Raw genomic sequence first — 15,714 nt, 5'->3', positions numbered from 1 at the left:
CCATTGAGATGTACCTTTGTAACCCAGATTGAGTACAGCTGTCTCTTCTTGGTTAAAATGGAGACCGCATCTTACACAGGGATGGTCTCTCTGCCAGATCTACCACTCCACATTCACTTACCCATCATAAGCCTTTCTGTCTTGTCTGCTGTCACAGCAGGGTATTTTAGCTCATAATCCTCTCTCTCCTTTGTCTGCTGTCTGCTGACTGCTGGTATAGATAGCACTTCTGAAAATGTTACTTCCATTCCCATATGTTCCATCTAACTCTTCTCTTAGCATGAAAAGACAAACTGGTAACAGGCACAAATAAAACCAATAAACCACACAGTGCTGTGGAGCAGCAAAATAATCCACCAAAAGATGTAATAAGAGTGGCCTTTATTCAAAGCAACCAGAGTTAAAAGCTTTGGTCACTTAGACTTCTTCAGAACTAACAGACACTTAATTCCATTGCCATTTATACAATAATGAAACCAATTAATATAATCAATATATAAATTAATTAAATAGTTCCCACATCCATAAAGCTAAACCTAACTGGGCCACTTAAAAACATGAATAAACAATTATACGATAAGTATATACATTTTACCAAATAAAAACTATATGTCATACTGATTCAAAATTTAATAAATTTGTAAAAACACCTAAAAAACAAGAACTAGAAACCACCTGTAAATTCATGATAAACAAAATAAATAAAACAGAAAGTTCTATAAGTCAAAAAAGACCTTTATACTTCCAAGTGTTTTAATTTCAAAATAGAACTGATAGAACAATAATCATTAAGCTCTGGTGGGTCCTGGGCATTTAAAATAAGCTGCCACTTCAACTCACATTTTACGTAGATGTTCCTCAATAAAAAAATCCCTTATCATCCTTAATAATCTGTTCCATAACTGTGAATTTAAAACTGTGTGTTGGGTATGCTGCAACTTGCCTGGCTAAAGCATTAGTAAAGTTATCCTTCTTGATATCCCCTATGTGCTCATATCTGCTTTCCTTGAGCTTCCTGATGGTTTTTCCAACATAAAATGCTGGACATAATTGGCAACAGGCCACATAAACCACCCACTTAGATTCACAATTTAAATGCCCTAATACTTTAAATATTCATTTGTTTATTACAATACTCTCTATAGTTATTAAATAGGAGCATTGTGAACGTCTACCACATTTAAATACACTCTTTGGTCTGACACTATCCCTCTTATGATGTTCTAACAGCTGCTTTATTGCCTTATCCTTCCTAAATACACCACTCGGTTTCTGCCCGGCCTTTCCAAAAACATCCTTGTTAACTGAAAAAAATCACCAAGTTTTTTACTTATATATTCATGATATCGTAACTATCCAGTGTAAAGGTGGTCACAAACAACTTACTATCTTTAAAGCTCTTACGACCAAAATACCCTGAGGAAATCAGGTCCCTACTTCTCACACTTTCTTCATTTCTTTTACCCAGGAGGGGTTGAAGCACCCTTACCTTTCTTTTTGTCATGACCTCCTCCTTTATTTCAATCAAGAATTCCATAGGGTAACCCCTATTTCTGAACATTTCAATAACCTTATCACATTTTATCTTGAATACTTTTCCAAAGAAATCATTCTCGCCAATCCTACCAGTTGGCCCTTAACGACAGCTCTTTTTTGACTATTAGGGTGCCAACTGCTATAATGAAGATATGTATTGGAGAAGATGGGCTTCCTATGAATATTGGAGAAAAAATCTCCTCTGTTCGCTATCCTTTCTTAATTCTACATCCAAAAATACCATAACCTCTTTATCTAGCTTCCAAGAAAATCTTAAAAATTCCATAGTGCACTGTATATAATTGAAAAACTCAATAAAATGTTCTTTAGAATCTATCCATAAAACAAATATGTCATGCAAAAAGCATGTATAATATGCCCAGGACTGTTCAAATCCACTATTGAACACAAATTCATATTCCCACCAGGCCATTACTAAATTGGCAAAGGCAAGCTGCACCCATAGCAACCCCCGTCTTCTGCTTGAAAAGTTGAGGCCATTACTAAATTGGCAAAGGCAAGCTGCACCCATAGCAACCCCTGTCTTCTGCTTGAAAAGTTGTTCTTCAAAAGTCAAAGTCAAAAAATTATTAGATAATACTATCTCCATTAAACTCGTAGCTAAATTTACTCTATCTGGGCTTAAATCCCCAATCCTAAACAACATCTGTTCAAACCAGTCTAACCCTATATTATGGGGTATGACTGAGTACAAGTTATTAACATCCAAGTTAACCATCAAGGTATCAGTAGCAAATTCCAATTAATTTATCCTAGAAAGGAAATGCCAAGAATCCTTACATATTTGTGGAACCTTGTCCACTGACCGTTTAACCATAACATCCTCAAATTTGGCTATATAATATGTTTTAGCCCTATTGGAGTCTACTGTTGGCCTAAGGGGTGGGCCGGCTGTAGGTCTTCTCTTGACATCCTCATTTTCTTTTCCTTTCTTCCTGTTTCACTCAGATCTTCTTTACCAGCTCTTCTTCTTCTTCTTCTTCATCTTCTGCTTCCCTGCACATGTGCTCAAATCACTGCTATCTGCTCTCCTTGGCCATCTCTGCAATTGGGGCTGCTTTGGTTTCTGCTTTGACATTTTTATTTCTAGGTTTGTTCCACAAGGTCCATCCCACTACCAGTTTCAGGCACTTCATCCCCATCACCTCAATTTTTCTCAACTACTCTGCCTTCGTTGATCTGGTTTCCTTGTCATCCAGAAACACTGGGCACACACACATTCTTCTGTCATCCACTGTCTCTGACACTTCATGCAGTGTCTTGCAGCATTTTTGATTTTAACTTTGACTTCCTCATTCAGACTTCTCTTGTCTTCAGCCACATCACCCAGATCCAGAGACTGTTAACCTGTTCCACTATTTCCCTTCTGTTTCAGTTTTCAGCTTCTTCTGTTTTCCCCCATTTTCTGCCATGACCACTGCCTTCTCTGCACTCATGTTCATCCCACGTTTCTTCTGTTTTTATCCATCATTTGCTACAATTTATGCACAGAGTTTGCTTGTAGTGACTCATTATCTGCATGAAGCATCTTTGTTGACCCGCCCCCTCTGAGCTGTTTGTTAATGTAGTCCATCAGCTGCATGAACTGGAGTAGGCTAAGGACTTTGCCCTGATGTACACCAACTCACAGTTGGAACCCCTCTTTAAGTCTAAACATTATTCATACTTGTGTCACTGGGTCCTTGTACATAGCCTCCAATAATTTTACCAGTTTCTTAGGGACTTCAAACCAGTGCAGAACTGCCAAAGTCAGCTTTCTTGGGACCTTGGGATATGCTTCCTCTAATTCCTAGAATATCCAGTTGGACCCTTTCCTCAATTCTAACTGCTTCTCCATTATCTGTCTCACTGTAAACACTGGATCAGTTATGCTGTATCCTGATATAAATACAGACTGTTCATCTCCCATATATGTTATGCATATTCATTTATCAATCACTCTCTCCATCACTTTCATGCAGTATAACAGGAGTTTCTTGTCTATGTTGAGCTTTTCTCTTCATGCTTCATTCTTGTATTCCTAATTTTTTTCCTTTATTTTTTCCTACACAAGTAATTTGCTAAGCCTTTTCTACTTTCTTTGTAAGACAGTAATAAGAACTAGGTAAGAGATTAAGATTTTAAAAGTAAACAGGAAAGGGGGTGAATGCTGTAGGTGTTGCAGTGCACACCTACTGGGTGAGAAGATTTGAAAGGGAGGATAACTGAAATTTAATCAGTCTAATGGGATGGTGTTCCCAATATGATTATGAAGTATTCAGTAATATGAGTGGATGACATGAGACTGGCAGAAATTTCTAAAGTCAGATTTACAAAAAGGACAGGTATATCAAGGACTGCTATTTTTAAGAACACACTAGGTCTAGTTGGATTGGGTAGGGTAGAAATAATCAAAAATAGCCACAAGGCTAGATGTAGGTAAAGAAAATCAAAAATAGTCACAGAACACTGTTAAAGTAAATCAATATTGCAGTGTTAAAGTAAATCAACACTGGTATAAAACAAAAAGACAAGAAAACAATGTAAGTATGCAAATTATCAATAAAACAAAATATTCCGAGAGTAGTTTTAAGATTTAATGTTGACCTGTTCATCCTTCCTTACATTAAATACATGATGAATTCAGCTTGGTCTTAATGGATGAAAGCAATAATAAGGTTTTCTTTAATTACATCAGAAAATTGAAAAGTAAAATGCCTCAATGTAAAATGTTACAACAGACAATTAAGTGATCACACAGACATAGAATACTAAACTTCACAATAAGTCAAGAACTGCTTTAGAGACAAGGAAATCCACAAGTTATATACAACCTCAATGGAAAACTACTTTACACATTAAATTAAAACAAAAGTTCCATGGACTAGATAACCAACTTGATGGCTTCCTAATCAAAATCAATGACAGTCTAACAGAATTTCTATTGATCATGTTAAGCAGAATGTTATTATGTGGACATATCCTGGCAGTACTAATTCAGAAGGGGGGGCAGTCATGTCAGCCCTAATTAAATTTTGACATCAAACTGACCTGTATTCTATGTAAAATCAGGGAGAGAGGCTCAGGGAAGAGGCAGGATGGAATTTATCCCAAATGACAAAGGGGGCATAACTCCATTAGACATACAACTGTGTAGGTTCATTAAGGGGAAGTCTTGCTTCCTGTATCTTGTAGCATTCTTTCAAGTGTTAACAGCAGCACTTGATGAAAAGGTAACAGTGCACACTGTATATCCTGACGTTTCTAAAGTATTAAGCACAACTTTACACAAGGTATAATTGACAAAGTAAAAGCATTACATGTCAATCTACACATACTTTAATGGGTAGAACACCGGTTGAGCAACAGGACACAGCAAGGTAGAGAGATAGTGTGTGTGTGTGTGTGTGTGTGTGTGGGTACCAATCTATCCTGATAGGAGACATCAGTGGTGTCATACAGAGATCTGTACTGGGGCCACTTATTTTTGGATTATTCTTTTTAGCTATGCACATTGGAAATGGGCTGTGGATGACCAAATTCACATATGTGTACAAAGGAGGTAACATAATCACATAACAAAAATGTGCCACAGTTCTTCAAGATGGTGTATTTATCTAACCATTAATGTCAGTAAACATTTATTTATTTAACATTTATTTACCAGGAAAGTCTGACTTGGAATGAAGCCAATTTTCAGCAGAGGCCTGGGGAGAAACGCTCCAGATGCATGTCTTTGTAACATGGGAGGAAACTGGAGAAAACCCACATGAATGCAGGGAGGACATGCAGACTCCACACAGAAGGCACTCCAGCTGAGAACTGAACTGGAGATCATCTTGCTGTGAGGTGACAATGCTACTGACATAGTATCATGAGATTTGTCAATAAGGACAGTAATGATGATTTCAGTATACATGGTCACATTTTAAAAGATATTATTAAAGATCTATGGACAATGCTTAACAACAATTTAAACTTTGATAAATGTGTACCTACCGAAATCAGAAAAGTATATCCTGTAGTCCGTCTACTCTAGTCATTCTATGGAGATCAATGTACCACTTTATACCTTATAAATCTGACCTGCTATTGAATATGATACAGTACTTTATAATCTTCTGAACAGCCATCTTAAATAAATATAAAAAAATACAATTATTTCTTACTAGAAGAAACACAGGTCTGCAAACTGAACTATTCAGAAAAGCCTCAGAAACTGTTATATTCTGTTTCTTTTAAATTGCTAAGAGTTACCTTGTCTATGAGGTAATGTGCCATTTTTCATCGAAAATCTATACATGGAACACACTGGTAGGAGAACTGTTAGAAAAATATGTATTTGAGCATATATAAAGTGCTAGTTAAAAAGCAAATAGTATATAATGCATTTTATTCTATTATTAATATGGCAATAAGAATGATTTTACATGTAACTGCTTGAAGCTTTGGAACTGCAGTGTATTTGAACTCTGACCCTGGCAGTAGCCAGCTCAGCAAGCTTATGTTTTTCACTAACGATTATCTGCTGGGTCAGGAAATAAAATGTATAAAGCATTGAAAATCTTCTTCTCCTTCCTCTGGGACAATTGGCCTTGTAAATGTTATCGAGATAAGACGCAGCTGTTGGGAGAATGTTGCAAGAAGAACAAAGAGGTGTATTACTAGACTGAACCAGCTATTGTATTCAAGCAGGCCTGAAACCTTGAAGGAGTAACATTTACAGAAAGACATTATAACTGACCAGGTGCTTTGCAAGGCTATATTATTCCCAAGGGAAAGCTTTTTTAAAAAAATATAACATCAGCAATCTTTATGAATAGAATACTGTTAGTAAAAGTGATGTAGATGCCCTATGACTAACCACGTCAGTAAGGTGGGCATAACCTGAATGTAAACACTATAAAATATTCTGTACTTCCTGCATCATGTCAGACAAAATTCTGTACTTGTATGTTTTTTGTCTCCTGGTGTACACTAGTAAACTTTTGCATCTGAGCCTCCTGTGTTGTAATCTTTGTTTTTATTTAACAGTTTGGTCCTTCTTGAATCGGAAACCCTCAGACAGCTACAGATCAGAGTGCACCGGTGGTCGAACACTGCGCAGGAGAAGCTACTGAAACGGTTCTTCTTGAAATATAAAAGACCTCCGACTGAATTGTCGTTTTGAGAGGCTGGCCACTTTCTGATCTGCGGTCGAAGAGCGGTCTCGAGCTGGTCGACTCAGGAGGCTCAGGTAGGAAGATATTTGCCTTTTTTCTGTTTTAGATCAGGGACTAGGTTGTAGTAAATACTATTGTCAGAAGATTTGTTATACAGATCAGGGACAAAAGGAAATTACTGTATATTTTGTCAGAGATCAGGGAAACAGAATAAGGTAGGCAGTCATTCTAGATAAACTGTATAAGGAACTGAAATACCATGTGGTGAAAAGGGTTACATAACATTTTCTTTTAATATGGGAAATCAGTGCACTAAAACATTGCAAGATCCGGCCCTAACTGAAGACGCAAAATATATGCAATTACAACGGGCTGATAATGTTAGGTATTATACAAAATGGGTTAATAAATACGGATTCGATGGTAAATTGGATAAAATTTCATTAGTTAAACTCTTAAAACAACTTAAATCTGATGCAGAAGGTCAGGCAAAAAAACAACAACGATTAGGCATTCCTCAGGCACACAGGTGGATTGAGGAAGTAAATCGAAGGGAACAAAAAACGAAAAATGCTAAGGCGTTATTTTTAGATAAAGAGGATAATAATATAGTAATAGCGACGGCTCCTCCTCCCCCGCCCCCTCCGATGCCTTTTTCAGGATATGAAGCAGGAGGACAAGCTGGTCCACCTCCACGTTATCCTGATGTCACAAAAACACTAAAACCATTTGTTAGAGATCCTATTGAAACTAGTGCCCGGACACGTAAAACACTTGGGGACACAGACTTGTATCAAATAGGGAAAAACACACTAGAGGAAAATGAGGAAGAAATCTGTCCACTAATCGAGGTACCAAATCCTCAGGCAGGACAGGAAGGGCAGGACTCAACTCTTCTAGTGTACAGACCATGGACACCGGAAGATATTCGGAAAGCTACAGAGGGAATCCCCCATCCAAAAGTCAATTACACAAAATTTTTACAAGATTTACAAGGTATGAGATTAAGTTACCACTTGAATGGGGAAGAAGTGGAAAAGGTAGTTAGACAAATTGTGGGTCCAGACTGGCACATGATTTGTGGCACCTGGAATCCTCGTGATGCAGAGCTTAAACCACTCCCACATAGTGACGCAGAACTAGACAACAGAGTAAAAGGTCTTACAGACCGAATTTCCAAAAAATGGAAACCTAGAGCAGATTGGACTTGCATTAACCAATGCATACAACAAGAGAATGAAGCTGTAGATGGGTATTATGGTAGATTACTGGAATGTTTCAATAACCATAGTGGTATGGGTATTCCTGAAAATCAGACACATGATACCTTGTATGAACAGCAACTGAAAAATGCATTTTTGAAAGGTTGCATTGCACCTATCAATAGCTTCATTACGAAGCATATGATAGATCATCGAACAAGTAGGCTACAAGCCTTACTTGAATTTGCTAGATATGCTGAAAGACACTTTAATAGTAAAAAGAAAAAGGAGACACAGGTCTTCACTGCTGAAGACGGAGCTGAGGTCTTTGTAGTACAGTCAGGTAAAAAGGGAAAGAAAAATGCCCAGGGAAATAGACAATCTGACAAACGGTCAGAAGATTTTGAAGAGAGAAAAAAGAAAGGTGAGTGCTTTAAGTGCGGAAAGAAAGGACATTTAGCGAGGGATTGCAGGCTAAATAAAAAGGTGACTACAGAAAGCAAGGATGATGACGACTGACTATATGATAGTGATGAAAGTCAGAAATCATCAGGGAAAAGCTAACAAACAAAGAACAAATGTAAATATAGTAGAAGGAACAGAGGAAGTGCAAGTAGATATGGAGGATGAAGAAAGTGAAATTCTAGATGTGGCATTACTGAGCTTGGAGCTCTACCTGGCAGACACGAAACCGGAAGTCACACTTCTGGTGGAGGGGAGGGAAGTAAAATTCCTGTGTGACTCAGGAGCGTCACGGACATTAATACACCCCTCCAAGTTACCAGAAGACTCCGAATCACCTGATTATATATTAGTAAAGGCGGCAAATGGACAGCTATACAGGGAGCCACTCTCCCATGATATAGCAATAACTGACCCTGTTTCAGGTATGACTCAGAAAAGTAAAATCGTAGTTTCTGCAAAATGTCCAGTAAATCTACTGGGAAGAGATCTTATGCAGATATTTGGCATAGCGGTAGTTCCCACCATGCAGGGTATGGAGGCACAAAGGCAAATGGATACTTTCGTGGTGCGACCGGAGGGTGAGACTTTTTACTGGTACAGCCAGGACTTAGTTACGACTGGTCCAGGGGCAGTAACCGAGGAACTGATGAACATAGCCATCAGTAAGGCCCCCTCCCTTGACACTGACCGACAGCATTTGTTACACTGTACTCTATACTACTGTAGCATACTAGGACCTGATAAAGAATATGAGCAAGAGTTATTTAAAAATCCTGCAAACAGATTAGTATTACGAACCTTGTATTGGGATACTGAGGGAAACAGTGTGGTAAGCTGTTCATTACCTCAGGAATTCATAGCACTGTACAAATCTAATCGACTACCGCATGTCAGCTTAACGAAAAACAAGAATGTGAAATGGGCAGATTTAGGAGAAAAAGTAACAAGGTGGGAAAAACAAACTGATTCAGAATTATCAGAGCAGGGAATACAAAAACAGAAATTGAATTGGCTAACACAGACACATCCAGCTGTACACTTACAAACCATTGAGGACAGCTGATTAGCATTCTTATTAGAAGAAGAAGAAGAAAAAGCCTTGTGCGATATACCAAAGACTCTTTGGTCAGCAGGCAAGTCAGATGTAGGACTTATTCGAACAGCAGGACCAGTTACTATTACACCAAAATCAGCATTTAGACCACAAAAAAGACAATACCCCTTGAGGAAAGATGCAGAACAAGGAATCAAGCCTATAATAGCAGCATTACTCAAGGAAGGAGTACTGGTAGAATCCCTCGATTCACCATGTAATACCCCTCTGTTTCCTGTTAAAAAAGCAAACGGGGAATGGCGGATGGTACAGGATTTACAAGCTGTAAACAATGCAATAATACCTAGAGCACCTACGGTGCCAGACCCACACACCTTGTTGAATGATTTGAAGCCGCAACAAAAATATTTCACTGTAGTAGATATAAGCAATGCTTTCTTTTCAATACCTATACATCCTGATAGCCAGTATTGGTTTGCATTTACATTTCAGGGTAAAAGGTATACCTATACTCGGCTACCACAGGGATATTGTGAGAGTCCAACAATATTTGCACAAGAAATGGCTAGCAACCTGGCAGGGTTTACCCCACCAGGAGGTAGTCAGATTCTGCTTTATGTGGATGACATTTTGCTAGCAGCCCCCACCCAGCATCAATGCAGGGAGGATACGATAGCATTACTGAAATTTTTAGCAGCACAGGGACATAAAGTAAACAAAAGTAAGTTACAACTTTGGAAAAAACAAGTTAGATACCTAGGATATGTAATATCCAATGAAGGTAGAATATTAGACGAAGACAGAAAAACAGCAATTTTACAAGCACCCAAACCAGCAACCAAGAAGGAAATGATGTCCTTCTTGGGAACAACTAACTTTTGTCGAAGCTGGATACCAAACTATGCTTTAGAGTCTGCTCCACTGGCTGATTTAATATATAAAACACCAATGGCAGCACAACATTTGTTACAATGGACACCCGAAGCAGAAACAGCTTTCTGCAGACTAAAACAATTGATAGCTTCTTCATTAGTTTTAGGACTTCCGAATTACCACAAATGATTCTTTCAGACCATAGATTGTAAACAGGGATATATGACGTCAGTTCTGACGCAACAGCATGGGGATAAGCAACGCCCCATAGCTTACTATTCATCACAGTTAGGCCCAGTGGCATGGTCATTGCCTCACTGTGTACAAGCAGTGGTTGCAGCTGCAATGGCAGTACAGGCATCGGCCTCAGTGGTGTTATTCCACCCTCTCACACTGAGTGTGCCTCATGCAGTCGCGATAATTTTACTGCAAGAAAAAATAGCATATCTTTCTCCTGCTAGACATCTTTCATGCATGACCATACTGCTGAGCCAACCTCATATGGTAATTGAACGTTGTACAACATTGAACCCGTCAACGTTACTTCCAACCCCTGCGGATGGCACACCGCACAGTTGCCTGCAGGAAATTGAGCAAACAACTTTGCCCAGACAAGATCTCACTGATATGCCCTTGGATGATGCCGAGGTGATATTTTATGTGGATGGCTCGTGCAGAAGGGGTCCTACAGGAAAAAATCTAGTGGGGTATGCAGTAGTTACAGATACAGAAATTTTAGAAGCCCAACCCTTACCGCATAACTTATCTGCTCAAGCAGCAGAATTGATAGCCTTAACACGGGCTTGCACTCTAGCGAAAGATAAATGTGTGAACATATATACTGACAGTCAGTATGCTTTCTCTACAGTGCATGTTTTTGCGCAACAATGGAAAAATAGGGGAATGATAACATCTAATGGCAAACCGATTAATTATGCGCAACTTATTTTGAACTTATTAGATTCCATTCAGTTACCTACTAAAGTAGCTATTTGTAAATGTTTAGCTCATACAAAACAACAGGACAGAATTTCAAAAGGGAATGCAAAAGCTGATGCAGCTGCAAAGCAAGCAGCCTCAGATTCAAAAACTTTACTTTTAACCGAGGAATTACAACCCTCTGAGATTTTAGATCTAGAAATGTTAAAAACAATGCAGACACTAACTACAAAAGCAGAGAAACAAAAATGGGAGAAACAAGGTGCAATCCTCGAAAATGGACTGTATGTCTCCAAAGAGAAAAAAACAATATTGCCGTCTAATTTATTTAGATATGCAGCTTTGTTGAGCCATGGGCAGTGCCATGTCTCAACAGGGGGGATGGTACAGTTAGTAAATCGAATATTCCAAACATACGGATTCATAAATTATACAAAAAAATTTTGTGCAGCATGTCATATCTGTAACAAACATCATGCACAAGGGGCATTTAAACCCAAGCAAGGAAGTTTTCCTACACCACCATATCCGTTCCATACTATTTGTATGGATTTTATAGAATTGAGTAAATGTGAAGGGAAAAAATACTGTTTAGTAATTATAGATATATTTTCCAAATGGGTAGAAGCTTTTCCAACTAAAAGTCCGGATGCAGCAACCGTGGCAAAAGCCCTAGTAAAAGAAATAATTCCTAGATTTGGCATACCGGAAAGGATTTATAGTGACAATGGGACACATTTTGTTAATCAGACAATTCACCAGCTTGGGAGATTCTTTGGAATCTCCTTAAAGAATCATTGTGCTTACCACCCCACAGTCTACAGGACTGGTGGAAAGGTACAATGGAATACTAAAAAACAAATTGAGGAAGCTAGTGAGTGAGACACAGAAAAACTGGATTTGCTGTCTGCCCTTGGCACTGCTGAACATGAGAACAGTTCCAAATGTAAAGGGTTTGACTCCCTTTGAAATGATATTTGGAAGGGCATACTACGTGCCACAGTGGAAAGCTCTCATGCCTGCAGAACTAGAGGCTGACAGCTCATTAGCAAACTACATGAGAAAACTGTTAACAAATAAGACTGTTTTGCAGTTGAACTCTTTTTCAGATAAAAAACAGACCAGACCGTTGGAAGCAGTGCTGATTCCGGGGTCCTGGGTGTGGTTGAAGGTTATGAAGAGGAAGAATTGGGTGAGTCCAAAGTGGGAAGGACCGTACCAGGTACTGTTGGCGATGCCTACTGCAGTCAAAGTTGCTGAGAGGACGTCCTGGGTCCATCTGACGCACTGTAAACCGGTAAAGAATTTTCAACTTGATAAACATTTTGTGACTGATACACAACAAAGGCAGGATGGCCAAGAGCAAAACGAGTAAAAATACAGATCAACCCCAAAGATGTTGTTTAATCATCTTGTTGACTATGCATTTATTGACTATGATTGTGATGACCTTCCTTTTGTTGTGGTTTTTCCTACATGTAACCACACAAGTGAAAGTGGAGAGACGTGATGAACTGTCTATAGACTGGCATCCGAACTTTAACACATACCTAGCTATGAAGTGTGTATATGTAGAGACTATGAACATTTCAAATTGCTGGGTTTGTACTGCTATACCAACAGCATATGGAGGACTGTTAATGTCCGCTGTCCCCTTGGGGATAAATGAGACTTGGGAGAATTTACTTTTTGCTGCAGGATCAGTAAGATCACAAGACAAAATTGCATTGTATTTGCCTATTACACAGAAGGGAATTGTATGTTTTTATAAGAATGATACACTTCAAGTGGGTTGGAGTAACTGTAATATAACCATATCTTATAAATGCTACATTAAAGTTAAAGATAGAGGCACTGTTTGTAATACGAATTATGATTCATATTTGAGTTTAATGAAAACAACATTAAGTGATGTGCAGAGAAATCCTGTTATACATAAACAACTGTCTATTATAGACAAGAAAATGTTTCATTCAGAATTAACCCGCATCAGTACTAAAGTAGAAAACTGTTATTTTGTTTGTGGGAAAAAGGCATACAAATGGCTACCTGAGAATTGGTCAGGCAGTTGTTTTTTGGGTTATCTGGTTCCGGCCATAAGACATACTGCAGAATTACCTCTAGGTAAGATACGAAACGTGAGAGATGTAGCCCGGAAACCTGAAAGTCCAATCGGAAAACCTGTAAATCCAGTGGGACAAATTGAAGCTGGTTGGAAAGACCATCATTCCGTAAAGAATAAAGAAAAATTGACTCATATGGACTTGAGTGACAGTGTAATATCCTGGGCTGGAATACTCCCAGCATATGGAGCAGTCAAATCGATCTGGGAGTTGAGAAAGCTGTCGAAACTTCTCGAAGTAATGAGTAACGCAACTTTTTCTGCTCTTGAACTAGTGACTGATGAACTGAATGCAATGAGAACTGTTGTTCTACAAAATCGAATGGCTCTTGACTTCACCCTAGCGGCGAAAGGTGGTATGTGCGCGCTTATCAAAGAAGAATGCTGTGCGTTTATACCAGACAATCGACATGAAATTAATGACCACCTAGAGATAATACAGCAGGTATCAGCCATGACTGAACCAGGCCCAAACCCACTGATGAACTTTTCCCAGAATCTGTTTGGTGGGTGGGGTTATATCCTAATGAACATCTTGATTGCTATTTGTGTGGGTCTGCTCCTATTAGGAGCATGTGTCTGTTGTGGGATTCCCTGCATGAAAAGATTAATCAAAGATTTTATTGATATATCTGTAACTGAAACTTTGTACCAAGACATTGAGTTAGAAAAATTAATTTCAGATGAAATTCTTTCCGAAGTATAAAACTAAATGACTTACCTAGTTGAAAGTCCTTAAAGGAGAAGGCTAGGGGATGAAATAACATTGTTTATATTTCAGAATAGAATAAAAAGTATTAAAAGGGAGGAAAATGTTAGAAAAATATATATTTGAGCATATATAAAGTGCTAGTTAAAAAGCAAATAGTGTATAATGCATTTTATTCTATTATTAATATGGCAATAAGAATGATTTTACATGTAACTGCTTGAAGCTTTGGAACTGCAGTGTATTTGAACTCTGACCCTGGCAGTAGCCAGCTCAGCAAGCTTATGTTTTTCACTAACGATTATCTGCTGGGTCAGGAAATAAAATGTATAAAGCATTGAAAATCTTCTTCTCCTTCCTCTGGGACAATTGGCCTTGTAAATGTTATCAAGATAAGACGCAGCTGTTGGGAGAATGTTGCAAGAAGAACAAAGAGGTGTATTACTAGACTGAATCAGCTATTGTATTCAAGCAGGCCTGAAACCTTGAAGGAGTAACATTTACAGAAAGACATTATAACTCACCAGGTGCTTTGCAAAGCTATATTATTCCCAAGGGAAAGCTTTTTTTAAAAAATATAACATCAGCAATCTTTATGAATAGAATACTGTTAGTAAAAGTGATGTAGATGCCCTATGACTAACCACGTCAGTAAGGTGGGCATAACCTGAATGTAAACACTATAAAATATTCTGTACTTCCTGCATCATGTCAGACAAAATTCTGTACTTGTACGTTTTTTGCCTCCTGATGTACACTAGTAAACTTTTGCATCTGAGCCTCCTGTGTTGTAATCTTTGTTTTTATTTAACAAGAACTGATATCATTTCAGATACTCTAATACAAAACAATAAAAAATAACAATAGAAAAGTGTGACAAATATATTAAGCAGTGCATTCTAATGTTATGGAATAATCTTTGTTGCATGACCAGGAAAAAGTCAGTTATTAAGCTCCTTCAAAAATAACCTCAATGTGTATATGGGTACACTGATACGTGATGCACGAGTTTATGGTCGACATCTGTTTGGTCAACTGCATTTGGTTGACCAAACAGATGGTCAACAGGTGTATGAGAGTACGCAATTCTTGGAGTTGAGGAATACAACCTTTTCTCGATTTTGTGCAAGTGTGGGTGTTTGTGTGTGTGTGTTTGTGTGTGTGTGTGTGTGTGTGTGTGTGTGTGTGTGTGTGTGTGTGTGTGTGTGTGTGTGTGTGAGTGTGGTGTGTCTGGAGAAAATATAAACATGGAGATACTGCATTCAAACAGTAAGTTGTAAGCTTGACAATCAAACCAGTGAACTACACCTCACAGTTCTCTTTAAGGAAAAAAGTGGCTATTAAATAATTCTTGATGAGAAAAATAAGGGACATAGCAAATAGGCCTAACTGTATCACAGGAAAAGTATGAAATTATCATAATTCAAGTGGAAATCAACTATTTGATGTGGCCAACACTAAATGAAATGGAAAAGCTAGGACAGGACTTTCCAATAACCTGTCTGACAAAGAAAAGAAGCATCTATTAAATGAGTTGCTACCTTCTCTTTCAATGACAATAGGGTTTAGCACTAATATCCCGATTTTCAGCTCATGGTTAAGAATCTGGTGTCATATGAACAGGACTTAGTGCCTTTCAGCTTGACATCTAA

Source organism: Protopterus annectens, chromosome 2.part2 (genome assembly GCF_019279795.1).
Source record: "Protopterus annectens isolate FY-2018-M chromosome 2.part2, PAN1.0, whole genome shotgun sequence".
Classification (NCBI taxonomy): domain Eukaryota; kingdom Metazoa; phylum Chordata; order Ceratodontiformes; family Protopteridae; genus Protopterus; species Protopterus annectens.
This window is presented reverse-complemented; position numbering follows the sequence as displayed.